The sequence below is a fragment of the Helianthus annuus genome, chromosome 13, assembly GCF_002127325.2.
Source record: "Helianthus annuus cultivar XRQ/B chromosome 13, HanXRQr2.0-SUNRISE, whole genome shotgun sequence".
Lineage (NCBI taxonomy): Eukaryota > Viridiplantae > Streptophyta > Magnoliopsida > Asterales > Asteraceae > Helianthus > Helianthus annuus.
The window spans coordinates 34,466,584-34,487,338 of record NC_035445.2 but is presented as its reverse complement, the minus strand read 5'-3'; the positions used below and the strand labels follow the sequence as shown (position 1 = coordinate 34,487,338).

The following is a 20,755-nucleotide window of genomic DNA, read 5'->3' as shown; positions in this document are numbered from 1 at the left end:
TCACTACGACACCTTGTGGTGTCAGTATAAACTTGTAGCTTGCGCTAATCACGATCAATCGCTTCACGCGAAACTACGTATGCTCTTTGTTTGACTGATCACTCAAATAGTCTTAATACAACTATGTATTAAGACGTTGATACACCAGGTACGGTTGTATTTCAGTTCGGTGTATCCTTGCAATTCGATAATGTCAACACATTGATTTTATTCATTTAACGGTTCGATTAATGAACATTTTCATGTCTCCATGTCAAACGAATTTGTTGAATTCGAGTTTCATTCATACAACAACCAACGCAAGTTTCCGTTGGTAGTGAATTCTATTGTCTCAAAAATTGATTTGCATATTGTGAACGTTCAATTGAAATTCTACTGCTCGAAATTCCTCTTTTATTGAACCCCGTAAACTTGATCACATTGGTGATAGTACCACTACGCTTCGTTCACTTGACATCGATTTCTGGAACAAACTCCGTTGAAGCGCTGGGTTCTTATTGATGCAAAATGTCCTTTCACTCACGTAATCTGAATAAGTCTTGACTTAATTACGCGGTCATTCACTTTGGTATTATTCGGACTTACCTGAGAACGACACAACTCTGAGTAGATAACATAGTCTTAATTTCGAGGACGAAATTTCTGTAACAGGGGGAGAATGTGACAAACGGCAAAATTACGTGATAATCCGTACGACCTAATCACTATTTATCTATTTAGTTACGTGCATTTGGACTTAATTACGTGTTAACTGAGTCCATAAATTCTAGCAATGTCCGGGGAAATGCATGGTCTATTGCATTTAGTAATTATATAAAAAAAATCATCTTGCGGATTTATTATTCATCTTATATATATGAAAAAGAAATTACACTTACACTACACCATAAACTCGTCCAATGCCCCCCTCAAAATCCAACAATTCTTTCATTTTTTTTAAATACTATACATTTGTTTGAAAGACCATGTCTTGTAAGAAGATATGATGATCCTTGTCCACCAAAAAGCAAATACCTTGACTTTTAACATGAAGATGTCGGCCATACTTTTTCTTCTATCATCATTTTATACAAATCCACACTCCATCTCATTACTTGTTATTTATTTTATCCTAAGTTACTGCAAGTACATACCTATCTTTTTGCAAGAGTTTGTATAATTCCAAAACCCAACTAATAACTCTCGATCACCATCATCTTTGGTTTTATTTAATTGTTAAATTATGGAAACCATGTCGTCCAATACATGTCAAGACTTGAGGTATTTAGAATAAGCCTTCCACACTCCAACCTCTAAATATCATTTTCTGTTCTCTCGGTTCTATACACCCAAATCCTAGCCCCACATTCAACTTTTCTAAAAACCCACACCCACAGCTCGTTCTCTCCCTCTCGCGTTTTTTTTTCTGGCGGCCGGAGCTCTAGCCGGAGCACGACGGAGCCGGCAACAACGATAGCAGCGGCGGCGGATGTTGTTTTTCCGGCCATTTTTTTTCCGGTGACACGCACTCACACCCACTTCCTATGTAGAAAGAGATAGATCAGAAGAGACGAGAGAGAGACCTGTTGAAGAAAGAGAGAGATGTGGCGGCGATGATGGTGCTTTTGGTCCGACTGGTTTGACGGTAAACCCCCCCTCTCGGTTTACTTCTCGTTTTTTTTTTATTTTATTGAAGTCCGATGGTGATGATGGTGATTTCATTTCAAGACCAGGTTGGTGACGGTTCGGTTTTGGGTTCGGATTAACTCGGGTTTCGGTTCGGTTCGAGGGTAGTTCGGTCAAACCTGGTCAACACAGTGAGCTGACTTGGTCAACTCAACCGGTCAACTCAGTTGACCCGGTCAACTCAGCCACCTTCTTTTTCGGCGTTTCGACATGAAGATTCGGTAAAAGATTTAGGATGAATATTATTTACGTTAATTATTCCTTATTTTTATACGTGAAAAACGAGCTCGAACCGACCAATTAATATAGTTTGCTTTTTGACAAAATTTGACGAAATTGGGTATACATTGTGATTGGTTTATTGTTGAGTTTTGATAAAATACGACGACTTTTATTGTCGGGTTATTCGAAAAACAGAGGAAACTCTGCCCGTTTTTCAAGAAAATCCGAAACCAAAATGCGTGTTATTATAAGAGGAAACTATTTGGATCCGAGAAACTTTTATAAAAACAAATACAAATATAGTATTTCTTACGACAACTCTTTACAACTTTCGAAAGCTACGATTCGGAAATTATTTACAACAAATAAATATAGTTATTATATCTATTTTAAACTTCGAGAATTCGGCAAATCTTTTGTAAAATCAATATAATTATTTATATTGTTTTAAACGCCGAACACGTCTTCCTTTTATAAAATAAATATAGTTTTTATATTTATTCCAAATACCAAACAAAACAAATTCGTTTTTATAAAAATAAATATAGTTTATATATTTATTTCAAGAATCAAACAATACGGATTCTTTTATAAAATAAATATAGTTTATATATTTATTTCAAACGCCTAACGGTATACGGATATATTTTGACGGATCTCTACGACGCGAGGCATAATACGAGTTTGTTATATACCACTTTCATAGGAATACTCGAGACATACACGTATAACTTCTCGAGACGAGTAACGCGCTTTTATCGATATATTTACATATTTTTATAGAAATATATAATTTTATATTTTAAATCTTTTGGAAGCTAAGTACTTCCAAAACTTAGTAACTATTACCGACATTAGACGATACTTAACGAGTATAACTTAATCGTTTCTATTAAGTTATCAACGTACCGTCAAATCGTTCGGTTAACGATTCGGTAGAGCTCGGTGACACGTGGTTTAGTTACCACATTTATTTAGAAACTGATAAGTTATTCCCTGTTAGGAATACTATAGTTGCACGCTAGCGATTCACGTTCTTGGAACGGCACTACGGAAACACGCTAGGCTAGCTTTGCACAGGAATGTCAAGGTGAGTTCATAACCCCCACTTTTTACGGTTTTACATTTTTAAAAATGTTTTCGGGAGTGGAAAGACATGCAACTTTTTGCAAAAGCAACCACTATTTCAATGAAGGAAAACACATATTTATAAACCATGTTCCAAATGAATTTCAACGAACTTGAAAGGTTTACGAAAGGTTTATACTAAACATACCGGTTTTACATAACAAACACGTATTTTCGCAAACGTGCATGATTTTCATGACTAGTGACGGGAATGTCCTAGTTACTACAACGGGACTGGGTTGGTCTGCGTACGAACAACGAGACAACCTAATGGGTTTATGTCCCCCTTTTTCTTTTGAAATACATATTAACTAGGGTATGATTAAGCTATGGAATGAACTCTTGGATCATGTGCGAATAGGCGCTAACTTAGGCACCATTAATCCTTTTAAGGACCACGGAACAGGGGGTAGATCTATCGGGTACGGGCGAGCCCCACTCACGGTCCTTGTGCGGCCACTTAGAGTGCTTTTGTGTCCCTGTCGAAGTGAATCGACACTTAAATCGTCTACCGGGTTGAGTGCTTCCTATGTCGGCACACATATTAATGTCTTAGCTACACATTAATGATCAACATGTTCATAGACGCATTACATACCTACCTATAAACTGAACTTTCAAATGTTTTTAAGATTCATTTGATGTAAACTCACAAGTACATGGATTTACAAACTTTAGTAACGGTTTTCAAGTTATACCTAAGTAAGAGGAAGCGCTGATCCTGCTTACAAAGGTTCGTTTGGGCTCGGCCCACACTCTCTCGTGCAATGCACAAAGACTATTGTGGGCTAGACTCACAGTTTTTCATATATCATGCCAAGAATATAATTTTACTATATTTTCTCAAAAACTTTAAAACCGGTTATCAAAAAGATTTATTTTAAATCTTTTCAAAACAAACTATGAACTCGCTCAACTTTATGTTGACTTTTTCGCATGTTCTTTCTCAGGTTGCATTTTAAAAACTAAGGAACGGTTGGAATAGGAGAACCCATGGAAATTCGAGTACCTAGCAGGCGTTCACTGTTTAAAAGTCTTAGCCTTTTGCTTCCGCTGTGCAATGAAGATAGCGGTCCAGTCACGCCAGCTCTGATATTTCGGGGTGTGACAGTTCATAAGATCCATAAAGACCACAGGCGTGTTTGTTAACCCGAATGGTATAACTAGAAACTCGTAGTGGCCGTAGCGAGTTGATGCGTGTCAGTGTGTATATGTTTTAGATGTATATTTCAAGCCCTTTTTACACTTTTAGCCAAGTTTTAAATTTATAAAACACGATATTCACTAACACTAAACACACATATGGGCAAGTGCACCCATCGTGGACGTAGTATAGTGTTGGTAAGATACCGAGGTCGTCCAAGGACACAAGAGCTTTTAGTACCGGTTTATCCTCAACGTCTAACCAAATCAAAATGTTAGAAAAGATTTTTAAACTAAGAAAATAAAAGCTAACTAAATGCTGAAAAATAAAATAAAAATAAAAACAGATAGACAAGATGAATTACTTGGATCTGACTCGTGTATTAGTATAACCATTGATTATTTTCGCATTTTTGCACTTGTTTAAGAGATTATCTTAGTTATTGTAGTAGGCCCCTCTTTTGAAGGCGACGTTACCCTCAACCCAGTAGTTTGAGTCAGCAAGGATACAATCCTAAAGGGTCGGATTATTGAAAGATAATGAATTAAGTTATTAATGCAAATTATGGTAGGCCCCTCTTTTGGAGGTGACGTTACCCTCGACTAAGTAGTCTGAGTCAGCAGGGATACAGTCCTAAATAGTCGGGTTATAGTATTAATAGTAGTTAACTTATGAGGGGGTCAAAGAGTTTGGATCCCCGCCATCCAATACCTATGGGCATTGAAGGAGATCCTACTAAATTTGACCCAGGTCCTTTGCAGGACCTCTAAACGCTGAACAAGGGCAAGACCCTTACCAAACCGTTCCCTTAACCCCCGACCAGGTAGCCAACATACCTCCATATAGACCGTGGAGATATGAATGATGAAAATCTTTTATTTTATATAGACAGTAAAATAACGCCAAGACACCACGGACAAACGATAAGGAAAAGTCACCTTCAACATAAGCAACTAGTTATTAAAGTCATTAATATAAAACCAAATAAAAAGTGCAAAAGATTAAAAATAAAAAGTATTATACTAAACACTTGTCTTCACCAAGTGATGTAAGAGACTTAGGCAAACATGGCCTTGATTGTCAAGAACTCTTACGATCAATCTTGGATCCCGAGACGACTCACACACTCTCTGATGGACAATGGATGATGGTGGTGGATGATGGTGTTGTGATGGTGGTGGGTGGTGGATGAAGTGTGAGAGAGGTGGTGTGCCAAGGGATGAGTTGCAATGAAACCAAGCACTCCTATTTATAGGCTGAACAGAAGGCTGAGCACGGCCCCGTGCCTGTCTGACAGTCTCTCTCTTCATTAATTGTAATTCGCAATTACAATTAATGCACCTGCAGTACTTTCGCCACGCCCCCGTGTTCACTGGGCACGGCCCCGTGGTGGGCAATAGAAGCTTCTACTGGTTTGTCTTTGCTGCTGCTTCTTGGACACGGCCCCGTGCTGGCTGAGCACGGGGCGTGTTCAGTCTTCTGCCTTCTCTATTTTGCTTGGGAGGATGCTGTCGAGGGGTCGGGCAATCTACTTATGTTCCTTGTCTTGTAGTTATGCTAGATTTAGCTGTCTTTTTGCTTCTTTTGTTAATTTAAGCTCATTTAATTCTGAAAATACAAAAAGAAGACAAAAACACTTTTTTTCCAACATTAGTACTTAAAAAGGGTTAGTTTTATGCCCCATTTGATGTAATTTATATGTTGCATTTTACACACATCAAATACCCCCACACTTGAATTTTTGCTTGTCCTCAAGCAAAACTCTTTAATATGTGGCTTACACTCCAAAATGGAATGGGTAGAAGAGAAGGTTTTGGCTTGTCATAGAGTGTCGGGAATCCAAGATCCTTATTGGGTTTTATTTTTATTTATTTACAATCCTATTCGTTATGATTTATTTAGAACATTTCATAAGAGAAATTACTTATTTGGGCATAGCATGCATTTTTAAATTTTCCATTTATATACAAGTTCACATACCTCACGGGAGAAATCACTCACACTCGGCCGAAGGTGTATTTTTAGTGAATCACTCGAGAGCGGCATGGAACTTATTCCTACCATAGGCTTGCCAAGCAATCAATCCTCCTCCTTTTTAACTTTTTACCTTTGTAAATATCAAGAGGACTTTTTGGGTAAAGGCTTGGGCTAAAGGTGGGTAGTTGGGTTAGTGGTTAGTAGAAAAGGGCGAAAGGCGTAAAAAGCGTCGGTTTTCGTAAAACATTTTGTTTTAGTGACTTTTTATTCTCAATGAAGTATTTCTTCAAACAAGCTTTTTAGGAACTTTGTTTGTTTATTTCTATCTTCATTGTAAATTTTTTTTTAGTCACACGAAAACCGAGCTTGTTACTAAAATAAAGGGTAAAGAATAAAAAGGGTTTTTGGTGGGTAAAAAGGTTTTAGGGTAAAGAAATGAAAAGGTTTAGGCTCAAAGGGGTTAACTAGGGGGAGTTTTTGGGTAGGTGAAAAGAAAAATAAAAATAATGGTTTTGAAAGAAAAAGGGTTAGTCCTAATGCCTCCATCATTTACTTACTTGGGTTTAAGTTGGTAAGGACCGGGAATGAATTGTCGCGGCAAGTTCTAGAGTCGTAAGAACCAAGCGGCTATTCACACAAGAAACGAAAAAAATGAGCATTTAGCGTAAAGATGTATATTTGTATGCTCAATAAAGGCTCAAAACTCACTTTTTGTGGAAATGGGTTTTTCTATGTGATCAAGTATATATAATCGAATTTTAACTAAGCTTGTCATGTCGGTTCATAATTTTCTTATGTTGGTTCTTTTTATCACGACGCTATCGGTTGTAAATTTGTAAAAATATAACCTTGTTAGTCTTAGAATTCCCAACTTAAACTTTAGACAAGTAAAAAAAATGAAAATTTTTTTTGAAAAAAAATTTGGGGTGATTAGCGGTTCCAATAGAGTTTTGTGTAAGGCTTGTTATTAGGACTTGCAAAATTCAAGGTTTTAGCATCCCCCCACACTTAAATTACACATTGTCCTCAATGTCTCCCAAAAATAAATTTTTAGGTTGATTGAATGTGTAATATGGTGTTAAAAGCAAAAATTTATGTTACTGGCAATCTGGACACGGCCCCGTGGGGACCGGGAACGGCCCCGTGTTCAGGTGTCATTAACGATAATTAAAGAAAAGAAACAGAAGCCTGGACACGGGGGCGTGTCTGGTGAACACGGCCCGTGTCCAGTTACCTGAACTGGGCGTTTTTCTGCAGGGTGTTCAGCACGGGGCCGTGTGGGCTGGTCACGGCCTGTGCTGAACCTTCTGTAATGGAGAAATTGTTGTCGTGTGGCCTTGTTCTTATGCATGGGGCCATGTTTCTCATTTCCCTTATCATCCTTTACCACCATGCGTGTGTTTTATTTATTATGAACCATTCAAACCTTAAAACCATCATTCCATTAAAATCATAGAGAGATCTTACATAGTCCTAAAATTATATTAAGCTAGATAAGAAAACACAAGAAGCATTAAACCGTGGAGTTCTAGCCTATACTTTATTTTAATTAGCAAAATTTCCAAGAAGCTAGTAGTCTTGGTTAGATATGGCCTTATAGAACTCCTTCTTCCGGGTGTGGCCTTCCTCATATGTCGGCGAGCCACTCCTCCACCTCCCTTGGAAGGAGAAAAGAGGGCTCATTAGCGTTAGTTTGAGGAGTTGCGATTTCCACCGGGATCTCTTGCTGGTGCTCCATCGGAGGTTCCGCCGGAATGCCGTCCCACCCGATAGGGTTGTTAGCTTCGAGCGCCAGGTTCCAATCCTGTTGAGGGAGGACTGGTTCCATTGGTGGTGTTACAAGAATATTTAACCTCTGGTGCAAGAGGTTACTCTCTTGGAAGCTACTTTCGAGTCCCACCGTAAGATCGTTAATACGGTCGATTAGGACCTCCTCTACTGACGTCATTTCGTCGAGAGCCTCCCTTAATGCTATTACATAGTGTACAAGTGTAGCTTCAATGGAGGGCCTCCTTCCTCTTCGGCTGTTTGATGAATGCACGGAAGATGTTTCGCTGTTTTCACTCGACATTCTACGAAAAATAAACTGAAAATAGTTTATTCTCTGAAACAGTAGACCGGACACGGCCCCGTGCTCATTGAGCACGGCCCCGTGTTCATCTTTCTGCAGAATTTTGGAGCAAGGAAACTTGAAGTTTTAAGTTATTTGCTGAACTTGTGGGGTCTTTTCAAACATTAGTAACTTAAAACAATGTTATATAACATATTTTTACTACGATTCCTTGAACAAAACTCATCAATCCCTACCACAAAGCTTGAAAATTCAAACTTTAATGGAGGTTTTTGGAGAAAGATGAAGAAGTAGGAAATGGTTAAAAGAGGAAAGGACAAGATGGCTTGTTGGAACCTTCTTTTAGAACTTACCTAGGATAGTTGAGAGAAGATTCCTTCAAATCTTTGTCCCAAGTTGGTCCAAATGTGCAGAATTCTTCGCTGCATTTAAAGAAAACGACAGCATCCTGGACACGGCCCCGTGTGCAGATTAAATTCTGACACAGTTTGTCCGTATTCTGACGTAAGGGTCAGAAGCGAATCTTTTGGTGAACACGGGGGCGTGTTGGCTGGACACGGCCCCGTGTCGAGAGGCTGGTTATGAAGTTTGTCTAGTTTTTAAGGAACTTAATGGCATCGGGTGGTTCCTGACTGGTTGGAACAACCCCAAAGTGCCTAAGATACCTTAATTGTCCTAGACTAAGGCGAGAATGCAAGAGGTTGTCGGTGAGGGTAATTCCTATTTTTATTCTAGGTGGACAAGTCCAACCCTTTCCCGGGCTCTCGTTAAAGAAGGTATATGCCGAATCGCTCAGGTCTATGTATGCACCGAACAAAGTCGATGGAGAGTCCTTCAAGGCACAATCGGCACAGGGACGACTATCGTCCAAGTCTTCGCTAGGTATGAAGGTATTTTTGGAAGCAACGAGGTTGTTGGAATGCGATCCCAACATTTCTTCATGGTCATCGTCTTGGGGTGGATCAATGAAATCCTTCCTAAGCTCTTTTGACCAATTTAAAATTAGATCTTCTAGTTGAAATAACTCATCAAGGAGCATTTCTCCTAAAATATCTGGCTAGGCGCATTCGAGGGAGAGATAGTGATTATTTTTACTTTCGCCCCTCTTAAGGTTATAAGGAGTCGGTGGGTCTATGTAGTGGGGCTTATAATTTAGAAAGTAACATTCTAATTCTTTATGTTCGCCTCCACATAACTGACACCACTTACCATAAGACTGGCGAAAGTAAAAAATTACCATCACTCATGTTTGTGTCAGAAATTACCAACCGCCAGGATCTAACGATTCTGTTTTCAGTAAGTGAATCTTGGGCACGGGGGCGTGTTGAGTGAGCACGGCCCCGTGTTTAGCTTACTGTCTGACTTAAAACAAGATTGCCAGTTCCAATGATTGGGCACGGGGGCATGTTCAGCAGGCACGGCCCGTGCTGAGCTCTGCAGAAGCTGAAAAATTAAGAAAATCCTAAAAAAATAAAAAAAATAAAAATATGATTAGGCCGTTGATTCCTAACTTTCTTAAAATCCTTGTGTCCCCAGCAACGACGCCAAAAACTTGATGCGTGTCAGTGTGTATATGTTTTAGATGTATATTTTAAGCCCTTTTTACACTTTTAGCCAAGTTTTAAATTTATAAAACACGATATTCACTAACACTAAACACACATATGGGCAAGTGCACCCATCGTGGACGTAGTATAGTGTTGGTAAGATACCGAGGTCGTCCAAGGACACAAGAGCTTTTAGTACCGGTTTATCCTCAACGTCTAACCAAATCAATGTTGGAAAAGATTTTTAAACTAAGAAAATAAAAGCTAACTAAATACTGAAAAATAAAATAAAAAAAAAACAGATAGACAAGATGAATCACTTGGATCTGACTCATGTATTAGTATAAATTTTGATTATTTTCGCACTTTTGCACTTGTTTAAGAGATTATCTTAGTTATTGTAGTAGGCCCCTCTTTTGAAGGCGACGTTACCCTCAACCCAGTAGTTTGAGTCAGCAAGGATACAATCCTAAAGGGTCGGATTATTGAAAGATAATGAATTAATTTATTAATGCAAATTATGGTGAGGTGACGTTACCCTCGACTAAGTAGTCTGAGGCAGTTGGGATACAGTCCTAAATAGCCGGGTTATAGTATTAATAGTAGTTAACTTATGAGGGGGTCAAAGAGTTTGGATCCCTGCCATCCAATACCTATGGGCATTGAAGGAGATCCTACTAAATTTGACCCAGGTCCCTTGCAGGACCTCTAAACGCTGAACAAGGGCAAGACCCTTACCAAACCGTTCCCTTAACCCCCGACCAGGTAGCCAACATACCTCTATATAGACCGTGGAGATATGAATGGTGAAAATCTTTTATTTTATATAGACAGTAAAATAACGCCAAGACACCACGGACAAACGATAAGGAAAAGTCACCTTCAACATAAGCAACTAGTTATTAAAGTCATTAATACAAAACCAAATAAAAAGTGCAAAAGATTAAAAATAAAAAGTATTATACTAAACACATGTCTTCACCAAGTGATGTAAGAGACTTAGGCAAACATGGCCTTGATTGTCAAGAACTCTTACGATCAATCTTGGATCCCGAGACGACTCACACACTCTATGATGGACAATGGATGATGGTGGTGGATGATGGTGTTGTGATGGTGGTGGGTGGTGGATGAAGTGTTAGAGAGGTGGTGTGACAAGGGATGAGTTGCAATGAAACCAAGCACTCCTATTTATAGGCTGAACAGAAGGTTGGGCACGACCCCGTGTCCGCTGGGCACGGCCCCGTGCCTGTCTGACAGTCTCTCTCTTCATTAATTGTAATTCGCAATTACAATTAATGCGCCTGCAGTACTTTCGCCACGCCCCCGTGTTCACTGGGCACGGCCCCGTGGTGGGCAATAAAAGCTTCTACTGGTTTGTCTTTTCTGCTACTTCTTGGACACGGCCCCGTGCTGGCTGAGCACGGGGCGTGTTCAGTCTTCTGCCTTCTCTATTTTGCTTGGGAGGATGCTGTCGAGGGGTCGGGCAATCCACTTATGTTCCTTGTCTTGTATTTATGCTAGATTCAGCTGTCTTTTTGCTTCTTTTGTTAATTAAGCTCATTTAATCCTGAAAATACAAAAGGAAGACAAAAACACTCTTTTTCCAACATTAGTACTTAAAAAGGGTTAGTTTTATGTCTCATTTGATGTAATTTATATATTGCATTTCACACACATCACGAGTCCTGAATGCTGTTTTGGAGACGTCCTCATCCCGGACTCTCAGTTGATGGTAGCCTGACCTCAGATCTATCTTTGAGTAGTCGCTCGACCCTTGCAGCTGATCGAATAAATCATCAATACGTGGAAGAGGGTAGCGATTCTTTACGGTCACCTTGTTTAGTTCGCGGTAGTCAATGCACATTCTGAAGGTACCGTCTTTCTTCTTCATGAATAATACTGGAGCTCCCTAGGGCGAAGAGCTAGGATGAATAAAACCCTTATCCAAGAGCTCTTGTAGTTGTTTAGACAGTTCTTCCAGTTCAGTTGGAGCTAATCGATACGGTGCACGAGCTATTGGTGCTGCTCCTGGAGCTAGTTCAATATGCAATTCGACCTGGTGATGAGGCAGTAGCCAAGGTAAATCTTCAGGAAACACTTGAGGAAAATCGTGTACCACTGGGATATCCTCTAATCTCTTATCTTTCGTTGATGCGTCAGTAACAAGTGCCAAAATGGCAGTGTGACCCTTACGCAAACACTTATGGGCCTTCAAGAAGGAGATAATGCCAACCACGGCACCACTCTTGTCGCCTTGAACTTCGAGAGGTTCTTTACCAGAACGGGGAATTCGAATAATCTTCTCCTTGCACAGGATCTCTGCTTGTTGTTGAGATAACCAATCCATACCAATGACGATGTCGAAACTACCCAGAGCTATGGGAATGAGATCGATAGAGAAAGTCTGACCAGCGAGGATAAGATTACAACCCTGAACTATATGTGTGGCCTCTAGACTTTTACCGTTAGCTAATTCTACGACATGCTTAGTATTCAAAAGGGGTTGGTGCGCGTTTAAGCATTTGACTAACTTTCAGAGACATGTAACTGGTATCCGCACCCGAATCAAATAATACAGTAACATAAAAGTCGTCGAGAAAAAACTTACCCATTACCACGTTAGGATCATTCCTTGCATCACCCTGACCCAGCACAAATGCACGACCCCTAGCGCCGTTGTTTCCATCATTGTTTCCCCCGTTGTTGTTCCCATAGCCCTGATTATTGTTGTTGTTGTTCTGGTTCTGGTTTAACTGGGGGTAGTCTCGCTTGAAGTGGCCTTCAGCACCACATTGATAGCATCCCCTGTTGCATCGCTGCTGTTGCTGCTGCTGGTTTCGTGGAGCAGGTGGTGGTTGTTGCTGATTCTAATTCGCAGGTCGTGAGCTCCTGCAATCTTTAGTCTCATGACCCATCTTGAGGCACCGCTGACAACGACCCTTATTGCACTGGCCATTGTGGTGCTTGTTGCAAGTGTTGCACTTTGGAAGGTTTCCTCGATATCCACCCTGTCTCTGACTGCCAGAAAATTGCTGACCAGGGCTCTGATAGTTATCAGTCTTTCGCTGTTGTACCTGAGACTGAGCTGTAGCTGAACCCTTGCTGGAATCCCCATCCCATTTCCGCTTGTTGTCACTGGGAGCAGCGGAAGTAGTAGTAGTGGTAGTAGCACTGATACGCTTAGGCAGCCTGTTATGTTCCACTGCCTGGTCTATGAGGCGATGAGCAAGACGTGTAATATCCTGGATATTATCAAGGTTGGCCGATGTCACATGACTTTGAATTTCCGGTGCTAGCCCTTTGAGATACAACTCAATACGCTTGATAGGAGGGTCCACCATAGTTGGACACAAGATGGCCGGCTCGTTTGACCTTTTTGTATAAGCCTCAATCTCTGACCCCGTCATTTTCAGATTGAAGAACTCCACTTCTAGCTTGTGGATGTCATCTTGTGTGCAGTATTCTCGCTTGACCAGTTCCTTGAAATCGTTCCAAGGGGTGGCGTTAGCAGCTGCCAACCCTAACATTTGAACTTGCGCGTTCCACCAAGTCAGCGCAATGCCTTCTAGAGTACCAGTGGCGTACTTCACCCTGCGAGCCTCAGGGCATTCACACATTTCAAAGACGGGCTCGAGTTTTTCAAACCAATGGAGGAGTCCAACTGCTCCTTCAGTGCCACTGAATGTGCTAGGACGACAGTCCATGAAATTCTTGAAAGTGCAAACAGGTTGCTGAGCGTGTTGACCTGTTGCGTATAAGAATCAGGACAAGGTTAAACACAAGAATTGGTTTAGGAGTGTAGGATCTAAGGATCCTAGAGTGAGTTACAACTGCAGGGTATACCTCCTGCTTGTGCGGCTGCAAGTGCCGCAGCAACTTGTTCGTTAATCAGAGCCGTCAATTGGGCTTGTGTCATGTTAATGCGTCCAGCCATGATCTTCATATCAAAGGCAACATAAGTAAGAGAGGTTCGCGAAAAATGCGATGACAGAAGAGAGTAAGCACACAAGTGTTCTCAGGCAATAGGTGTTACGTTTATCTAAGCATACCATGAGCAAACTTCTATGTAATCTAGCAAGTAGGTAATGTAAACATGAATAGTAGTACCTATAGTGTTGAGTCTTGCACGTGGAGCGAAGCGTCGTTGTGGATCGTTGAGCACTGTACAGGTTATAGTCTGGTTTTAATAAAACTTTTCCCCCTTATTAAAACCAAGTTCACTATAACCAATGGCTCTGATACCAATCTGTCACACCTCCAAAATCCACACGCGGAGTACCACCGCATGGAGGCGTGACATGACCAGGATCAAGCCACCAATCATATTGAACATTATAAGTATTAAGTAAAATTCATTCATCAATACGAAAGGTGTTCAAAAACCAAAACATAATCAGGTGTGTAGCGGAAGCATAAATGTAAAAACCAACTTAAGTAATAAGTTTGAAATGTCATAAATGTTTAACAAAGCATCCACGATCCATGTCCACAACGACCGCGCCTCCCCGTGCAAGCTCCATGTGTATCTATTGACCTGCAAGGCATGTAACAACAAGTCAACAACATAGTTGAGCGAGTTCACAGTTGATTGTTTAGTTATAGCATTCATTTCGTAAACCGTATGTTTGTTTAGTAAACCATGTATCGTATATACTTGTATCGCGGCCCTCCAGGCATGTTTGCGAAGATTAGTGGGTGTTTCCCATGTATTCTAGACTAGTTATATTTGTATCGCGGCCCTCCAGGCATGTGTGCGAAGTTTAGTATTTGTATCGCGACCTTTCCAGGCATGTGTGCGAAGATTAGTATTTGTATCGCTGCCATTCCAGGCATGTGTGCGAAGATTAGTGGGGACTTCCCATGTATCACTAGTCTAGCAGTATCTATAAGTGACCTTCCCCTAACGAGGTCAGTGGTACATAATTCCAGTAACAATGTAAGTACATGTGATCATTCAATCCCATTCCCAACCCCCGGGAATCCCATGCCTTGGTAAGAGTGTGAACTCACCTTGGTTTGCTCGGTATGCTAAGGTATGCGCTCACAAATAATCAGTCAAGTCCTAATGTACGCACGTATACATAATCAGTTTATGTTCACTAAGTTCACGTATGCTTAAACAATCACAGTGGTATTGAAGCAATGATCACCAAGTAGCACTAAACACGTATTCAAAATCATACAAGTCAGGCGTATCATCTAACAACAGTTAGTTAACCCAGTTAAGTCTTAACAGATTTAAACTATGTTACTGTGCAGATTACCCATTCGACGAAACACCCCCTGTTTCGTCGTTACTTCCCTTCGACGAAACATCCCTTTGTTTCGTCGTGATGTCTTTGGCGAAACACACTTGATTCGCCGTGTTTGTTTCGTCGTTAAGTGGTTTCGGCGAAACACATTTGTTTCACCATATTAGTTTCGGCGTTGTTCGTTTCGTTACAAGTATCAGTTACGTCGCATAACAGTTAATTACAGAAAACCCTAATCATTGCTAACAGCCGTCATCAGCATCATCGATCATACAGTAATCATACAGCATAGAAATCATCACAACTAAATCATCAGAAATCATCGATATCATTGACTACCCTTATATAGTACCAATCCTAACATAATCATGTGTTGATCTTAGGCAAACTAGCACATATGTTGACCATTGCATGAGAGTACATTCACAGATTTCAACATTATCAATATCCTATACTGATCAACAATAACAAGCAATACGATCTCGATGCGCGGAAATTGTAACCGATAGAGCATATCCTAGTGATGTCAATTTATCAACCAAACATGAACACAAGGTTATTTAGCATCAAATCTCATCGATTTCAAGTAAATAGTTAACAAAGATATAAGTCAAACAATCACGCAAGGATTAAACGCTAACCACGAAGGATGAAAATGATAACTTAATCGATCCGGGGTTTCGGGGACACACGATCGCCGTCAATAGAGAAAAGGGAGCTCTAGGGTTTCTTGTTCGCTAAAATTGTAACAAATAACCCGTAGAATTAGTTAAGTACTCGGTGTAACGTACTGGGCCGTTACTGGGCCTCGGCGAATCGTTGGGCCGGCGAAACACTTGTTTCGTCGAGATGTGTGTGATGAAACACACACTTGTTTCGTCGGAGGAGCTTATGGCGAAACACTACTTGTTTCGTCGTGTGAGTTATGGCGAGACACACTTGTGTTTCGTCGGGTTGTCCAAGTCTTAAACAGTTTACAAGTTCACAAACCAAACCCCTTTATACAAAACACATAGCATATCAAACAATCATCTCGAATTATAATCCAGTGTACAGTTACAAGGAAATCAATCAAGCAACTAAACAGTCAACGTGCAATAAATGCGAATAAGGAATCTTGGAAACTCGAGTTGTCACAGTGGCGTCACGTGACAGGAAAGGAGGAAGGATGTCGCGTAGCGCGGCGTCCCTTTTGTCCGTTGAAGTTTCATTCTTTTCACATTTGACCCCTGAACTTTGATTTCCTTATTATTTTATGCAATAACTTTCCTATTTAGCATGTTTTCAAGTATGTAAGATGCAAGTAAGTATAATTTCGAGTACCACTAATGTATGTTCGAGTATTTGCTTGTATAACGAGTGTCGGTTTGCAAATAATTATGTATTTAAACGATTGATTGCATATATAACAAGTATGTATAAAATATGAATTTCATTATGATCAAACCTCGAATTACAAAACTGGAAATGGAATACGAACATGGTACGAATACAAGTTTCCATAAATAGAAATACGATTACACTTTTTAAATAACGAAAGTACAAAATGCGAAGCGTTACACTTTTCCTCTTACTACCGTGACGAACCAACCTGAGGGGAATAGTGACTGTTTGCTATTAGTGGACAAACGCTGCTATTCCTGGACTTTAATAAAATTACTCTACAATTTCTAAACTTAGTTAAAGAAAAATTCTTTGACGACCATATTTTTTATCTACGTCTTGATGTCAATTTTATTGAGATTGTGTTATGAGTAGTATGTACAAATATCCGAAACACAGGCATGCATGTTATCAAACTGAGAAATATTCGGCTTACCGCTCCGCAACGCTGGCGAAACATAAACCTAGTATTTATCTTGACAAAATTATTGATATTTTGATTGTTAGTATCTTTCTATACTAATAAACAAAAATCCTTTTTGGACACGTGTCATTCTCTAGTAATTTCTCACCCTTATTTTTTATTTATCTCTTTTGTTAAATAATAATAATAATAATAATATTAAACATCAATTTAACTAAATCTATTTATCTCTTTTGTTTAATTGATTTCTTTTTTAACTCTAAAGTTTCAATCTTTAGCAAATTTAAGTCTAAAGTTTCAATCTTTGGTATTTTAACCCCTTTGATTAATTTGATTTTTCACTTCTAATTCAAAAGTTTTCATCTTTTACATTTTAACCCCTTTAATTTTTTTTACTTTCAACCCAAAAATTTTCATCTTTTACAATTTAATCTCAACACTTTTTTACTTTCAACTTTAGTCTCTTATATACTTTTTATCTTTCATATGTTCTTCATTTAACGTGTCGTTCTAAATTTCCGACTTAACACGCCGCAACATGCGTGTGGGGTTCAACGTTTTTTCATCTATTTTTTTTTCCTGTTTGACATGTCCGTCGCAGCGCGTCTATTTTTCTCCGTTTAATAGGTCTGTCGCAGCGTGCGAGTCAGAGATCGACTTAGTTAATTTTTTCTCGGTTTTACACACAGGCTCGTGGTCATGTGAGAAACATTTGTCTTTTATCTAACATGATATATAACTAATGAATCCCCGCCGCATTACGGCGGGTGATAATTCTAGTGTTGTAATGTAGGAAAAAAAAATATCTTGATCAAGATGATTATTTTGATGGATTTTCGTATTTAAATCACATTGATTTTACAATCCCTTTCAAGATTATAGAGTAGACACGTCTATAAGAAAATGTACATTTTAATGGTCGTACACAATATTAATTTATATGTTATTCTCATTAAAGAAAATAATAAAATCAAAGTTTGATAGGGAAATGTTGTCATTGTCAGTCGACATACTTTTCTAACACATGTTATTTGGTTTTTTTCTAGAGTACTCTTTTTTCCATTAATGTTATTTGGTTTTTTTATAGAGTACTCTTTTTTCTATTAATGTTATTAATGTTATGAACAAATGATACCGGGTAGCAGAACTGAATTTTCCGAAGCAAAAGATTTCCAATATCTATTTGGCACTAACTTTTGGCGTTTTCTGTACTAGTGCCAGTTTTTACCTTCATGTACCGATACCGAATAGGACCGTACCGGTATTTTTGATACCAGTACTAGCTCGATACCGGTTGACACCAAGCTTGTCCCAACCTGTGATATTAAAAAATGATTAAAATTAAAAAGTAAAGAAAATAACTATTATTATAATTATAATATTAAAATAATAAAAGTATTAAAAAAACTATATATTATTATAATATTAAAATTACTATTAATTAGCTTTTAATTTTAATATATAGTATTTTTTTTAACGGCAAATCACTTTATATATATATATATATATATATATATATATATATATATATATATATATATATATATATATATATATATATATATATATATATATATATATAGAGTGGGGATCCTACGAAAAGTGTGTTTTTCCTAAAAAGTGTAAAAAGTCATAAAACACAATAATTTCAGGCATAAAACACACCTAAAACTCACAAATAATAGAATGAATATTACTAAAACACCGTATTCAAACTCTAATAGTCCATAAAAACTTCAAACACACCATCGTAGAACTATGAATATAAAACACACAATGCTAAACAACATAAAACACAATAATATTTGTCATTTCACAATCAGAGCCTTAACATCTAAAACACAACACAAAACCCACATACATGATGTTTTAGTAATCTTCATCATATTATTTGTGGGTTTTTGGTGTGTTTTATGGTTGACATTAGGGTGTTTTATGACTTTTTACACTTTTTAGGAAATTTGGACTTTCTGGCCAACTCCTATCCTATATATATAGGGGATGGTTCAAATGAAAACCACTTTTATTGTGAAAACTCGAAAACTAACTAAAAAAGCCTAAAAAAACCTAAAATAACATACAAAAAAGTTTTTTTTTTTTTTTACAATTTTTTTAGAAAAATCGCTACTTTTTATATATGGAAAAAAATTTCAAAAAAAAAAAAATTTGGTTGTACTGCACATGTGCACTAATACGGAAAGCCTAAACCACTTAACTCACCCCCCACCGACACCCCCAAAAACCTAAACCCCCCACCCCCCACCCCCCCCCCAAAACCTAAATTCACCCTCCCACCAAAAGCCTAACCCCCCCCCCCAAAAAAAAAAAAAAAAAAAAAAACCTAAACCCCCCACCCCCACCCTCCCGAAAACCTAAAACTAAACCCTAAACATAAACCCGAAAAAAACCTAACCCCCCCCCACCCCCACCCCCCAAAAACCTAAACCCCCCTCCCCCCCACACCCAAAAACCTAATCCTAATCCTAAACCTCCAAAAAAACTAACCCTAAAAGCTAAACTAGAATCAAAAAACTAATTTTAAGCATGTAATGCACATTGTAGTACATGTTATATTGCACATGTGCACTACTATAATAATAGTATTGAAAACAAGACGACACCATAAATCTTTTTTTATGTCTAAAAAATATGCTCGAATATACTTGAATGAAAGACAAGAAAATTTGTGATCTTATGGTGCCATTTTTGTTTTAAAATGATAACGTATGGAGAAATGAGAAATGTTTGAAAAGTTATATATTTTTTGTTCCAATTTTACCCCTCCTTCATTAAAAGTCTTCCCTCCCTCCTTTTTAGTGGGTTTTAGTTAGTTTTTTAGTTTTCACAATAACTAGTGGTTTTCATTTGAACCTTCCCCTATATATATATATATATATATATATATATATATACATATATATATATATATACATACATATATATATATATATACATACATATATATATATATACATACATATATATATATATACATACATATATATAAAGAGCCAGCAAGAAACTGGGAAACAAAAACAGACGAAAAAACAACAAGAAAAGGAAACGACCAAACTAGAAACTGCCAGCTACATCAAAAGCAATCCAGTTATCCCACGAAATCTTTTTAATCTTCGCTCTGTTACAAATCCAAAGGAAGGAGTCTTCTTTAACCTGATCGATCGTCTTCATAATAGGGATGAAATTATTATCGAAGACCATAGAATTTCTAGCACTCCACATTCTCCAAATTGTAGCCAAAACGATCGAATGAACTAAGTTTGAAATTTGAAGTAAATAGATAAATATAAAAGTAATAATTAAAATAAATACAGTAATATTTAGTAGGACGATTATCTGTAACTAATTAGAAGAGATTAAACTAAAATTATAATTATTTATAAGACATGGCCTAATATGATGACAAGTGTTCTCAAAGTGGTTTCTTTTATTATATGTATAGATAATTTGGTTTTTTTTCTAGAATACTCTTTTTTCTATTAATGTTATATTTGGTTTTGTCCTAGAGTACTCTTTTCCTATTAAAAGTACCTATTGGCCAAAACACCTCTAGTTGCATAAAACAATTACACGAATGGTCATTTGGTAGTTTGGTGTGTACAAGGTATGACTTTGATCCAACTTTTCAAATATTACAGGCTTGGCTCTCACTATTTAATGAACTATAAAACAAACAGAACTTGACGCTAGCGGACTTTGAAAAACCACGTTGATTTCTTGTAAAATGATTAAAATACCCTTACAATTAAAGAAACCAAATAACCCTTTAAGGTAGATAAATAAAAGAAAATATTAATAGGATATATTGAAACCAAAACCCCACTTGTTTCTTCTTCCTCGTTTACAAGGGCGAAGTATAGAAGGGGCAGGGAGAGGCGCCTGACCCCTTGAACTTTTCGCTCATTAGTGTTATATATGTAG

The 20,755-nt window shown here is 38.2% G+C and overlaps 1 long non-coding RNA gene across 2 annotated transcripts; it reads left to right on the top strand.

Moving 5' to 3' along the window:
* Nucleotides 1–1,080: 1,080 nt before the first annotated feature.
* On the top strand, nucleotides 1,081–4,148 carry LOC110902726. 2 transcript variants are annotated; one of them, XR_004875665.1, is made up of 4 exons: nucleotides 1,081–1,624; nucleotides 1,713–1,886; nucleotides 2,902–2,977; nucleotides 3,966–4,148. It is a non-coding gene; the product is annotated as an uncharacterized LOC110902726 (long non-coding RNA). The 2 variants fall into 2 exon arrangements; XR_002571365.2 differs by having other exon boundaries at nucleotides 2,891–2,977.
* The last annotated feature ends 16,607 nt before the right edge of the window (nucleotides 4,149–20,755 follow it).